Source organism: Tenrec ecaudatus, chromosome X (genome assembly GCF_050624435.1).
Source record: "Tenrec ecaudatus isolate mTenEca1 chromosome X, mTenEca1.hap1, whole genome shotgun sequence".
Lineage (NCBI taxonomy): Eukaryota > Metazoa > Chordata > Mammalia > Afrosoricida > Tenrecidae > Tenrec > Tenrec ecaudatus.
Window position 1 is genome coordinate 107,762,816 of NC_134548.1, and position 3,657 is coordinate 107,766,472.

The 3,657-nt window shown below is 35.0% G+C and overlaps 1 non-coding gene across 1 annotated transcript; it reads left to right on the forward strand.

Annotated features, from left to right (window-relative positions):
• Positions 1-2,577: 2,577 nt before the first annotated feature.
• On the forward strand, positions 2,578-2,741 carry LOC142435512 (U1 spliceosomal RNA). The gene has a single exon (XR_012781555.1). It is a non-coding gene; the product is annotated as a U1 spliceosomal RNA (small nuclear RNA).
• Positions 2,742-3,657: the final 916 nt, after the last annotated feature.

Genomic DNA, 3,657 nt, shown 5'->3' on the forward strand with positions numbered 1-3,657 from the left:
GTGAGATAGTTTTCAAAACCATTTGAGTGCTGTAACTTGTGATGTACTTAGTGATTTTAAGTCATTTTATCCTATTGTCTATATTGTCATTTCTAATTGATACTGTTATTTAAGATTAAAGTATTATGAACACACACAAAAAAATATGTAGCCATAAAATAAAGTTTTCTAAACCTCATTATGGTTTCTTCCACATTGTGTATATATCAGTCACTATGAACTAGATTATAGTGAGGGAACAAACAACATCAGAGGTTTGTGGCTTAACACAATACTTTTCTTTATTTCTTATTCATGCTACATGTTCAATAATGATCAGTAGAAAGATTGTGTTGTTTGTAGTCACCCAAAAACCTGGGCATTTAGGGGCTCTATATCAACAGTGTGGCGCTAGGAAGAAAATGTGGAAGATCATGCACTGGCTATTAAAGTTTCTGCGAGAAGAAGCACATGTCTTTTCTGTTCACATTTTCATTAGCTATAGTCACGTGGTCATGCTTAATTTCAAGGAGACTGGGAAATGCAATCTAACTGTGTGCCAGGAATGATGAGCTTTAGAATATTTACGAACAGACCTAATGACTACCACAGATGCTCATCTAATTTACAGGAAAATTAGAAGCCTGTGCCACATTGTGGCACTTTTAGAAAAATTAAGTCTGATTGCTCCTGTTTAAATACCATTTCTTAGCCTGGGTTCCCAGAAAGTTAAATCTGTGTGACTAATGTATCAAAAAGCAAAATTTCAAGGTAATATGGGTTAGGGAAAAATACACTCAGGTAGGAGAATAGGAAAGCTAAATTTAAGAGAATGCACATTAATATAGGGTTGTTATTATTCATTGTCATCAAGCCCAATGGATTAATTAATCTCTAGATACTATCTTCTGAGAAATCATATAAGTATCTCAGAACTGTGTGGCTGAGAAAGGAAGAAGAATTTATCTTCTGGCTCCAGTCACCCATAGATCAAATTTTACTCCCAGGGCCATTGACAGATTGCGCTCACGTAGCCACTGATTGGGCCTTATAGCATTTCATACTGTACTCACAATCTGGAATCCTTAAGCAGGAGTTTAGAGACAAGTGCTGTATGCAAGAGATAAAGTGAGGAGTGTGATTATATGAAGTCGGGCCATTCTCATACTAATTTGGCTACAAAATGGCTAGGGTAAAACAAGTGGCTAAAAATCCCAGAGACAGGTGAAACTGACAGGTCATAACATGGCATAAAAGTACTTTCTGGCAAGACCAAAAAAGGACATAATATTTATCTTTAAGGTTATAATTCCCATTAAACCAAATATTTTGTTAATAATATTTTATCAAAATAATTGATCGTGCAAAGAGGTGGTAAAACAGATAAGAATTGACTTTACTTACCACAGTGTTTCTGATTGAAAATATTCAATACATATTTATAAATTAATACATACTCATAAATAAATAATGGGTTCAAAGCAATCATTTTCTAAAAGGAGCCTCAAACTGGAAGTAAGGGGAGGAAGAATAAAATATTAATCTATAATTTGAATCATTAGAATAATTATAATGTCACACAGTCAGTGGGATAAAATTGCAAATGTCAAAAAAATTTAGCAACATAGACAAGTAGAAAGGACTTTAGATGGTAATAATGATATATTCATGTGAACATCCATTAAGCGTGATAGCAATTCAGGTTAAAAATGCTTCAAAGATTTTCACTCTAAGTTCATTTGTTACTATTTTATTTGAAAAAGTCTTTGGAAAGTAATATAATTTAAAATCTTTATTGGCTTTACTCAGACTAAATATTTAAAACTTCAGTTGAGTGGAACTCAACTCCATCATCCATCAATCTAATATGCACACACACATTGAATATTTCTGTTTAAATCTAATGAATTCTTCCCTCGATAAAGAAAAAAAAACTTGCTTTAGTTCTATGATTCAACATCTGGTAGACAAAGAAAGAGAGGATGATAAGTTTTAATTACACCTTTCAAAATCCAACAGATTTGAAAGCTATTCAGGGATTACATGAGAGATTTCTTTGCAGTAACTCAGAGTGAGTGGTTAACTCAGAATTATAGTTCTTATTGTTGAAGATGAGCTAGTCAGACCTGTGAGTAGAACCATAATACTAGAATTTTCAATTTCACAACTTTTTATTGTGATTATTTTCTTCGGGGCCATTCTATGTCTGTTTATTAATTTTTTTCCTCTCTTCTTTATTTAAGGCTGGTCCCATGAATCAAACAATGGTTTAAATCAGTATGCAATTTCCCCCCAATTGTACTACTTAGACAGAGTATGTACAAGACAGAGTATGTGCTCAAAAAGAGATGAGATATAATATCTTCCTTTTTGTAGGAAGTAGAGCAGAGCAAGGGGGGGTGATGGTTAAAATTGACCTTTTAAAAGTTTCCCTGTTTTCAGAAACAATATGGCATGTTTTATGTAGCATACAGAACTTATTCGAGGTGTGATGGTGCAGCGCTGTCACTTTGTTAACCAGACAAGCTGGTTTGAAACCCTCAGTTGCTACTCAGGAGAAAAATGTGGAAGTTTTCTTCCATAAAAATTAACAGGCTTATACTTACCTGGCAGGGGAGATACCATGGTCAGGAAGGGGGTTATCCCAGGGCGAGGCTTATCCATTGCTCTCAGGATGTGCTGACCCCTGCGATTTCCCCAAATGTGGGAAAGTCGACTGCATAAGTTGTGGTAGTTGGGGACTGTGTTCGCACTCTCCCCTATGGCAAAAAAAAAGAAAAATAATTAACAGGCTTAGAGACCTTATGCACCAGTTCTACTTTCTCTTATAGGGTCCCTAGGGAATGTCCTGATGATTTATATTTGTTAGGAGTCGTCAAGTAAACCCGAGAAATGCTGTGTGTTCTACTATAACCAATGCCATTGCTATGAGTGCAAATTGACTTAATAGCAATGAACCACAAGAGCAACTCTTTCTACAACATTGGTAACATAGACGAGTCAGTGAGACTGCTCAGAGAGGTATCTTACTAAAGTATTCATGTTTTATACGTGGACTGATAATCAGTTTCCAATAGTATTTAGAAAAAACTTCATATATGCTAGCATGATCAATACACAATATGGCCCTGCCTTTTTATCTAACATTCTTTTCTACTACTGTCCTTCTGGCTCAAAGTATCCAGCTTAACTTATCAATGTACATCAATCAACATAAACTTACCTCCACCCTGATTTATCAATATCTACCCTTAGGTTGTCACATGACCACCTCTTTTCCCTGATTCAGTTGTCACATGACCACCTCTTTCCCTTGATTCAGGTCTCTATTTAAATGTCATTCCCTGATCAAAGTCTGTTCTGAACACCCTATTTCACATTCACTTTTCTTTACCTTCATATATCATTGTCTATCCTCCTCTCATTCTTTAAAATTTCATATAATGAATTATCATAAGATATGTTATAATGCTTTCATTTATTCATTTACTATCTTATCCATAGGTATTGAACCTCCAGTAGATGGCCAATGAGGGATGAAGGGAGGGAGGTAGGGAAGAAGAGAGAGAGAGACAGAGAGAGAGAGAGAGAGGGAGAGACCAAAGTTTATTTTTCTCATTGTTGAAACCCAAGGACTGGAACCATGTTCAACATATAATTCATAACAAATATTAATTA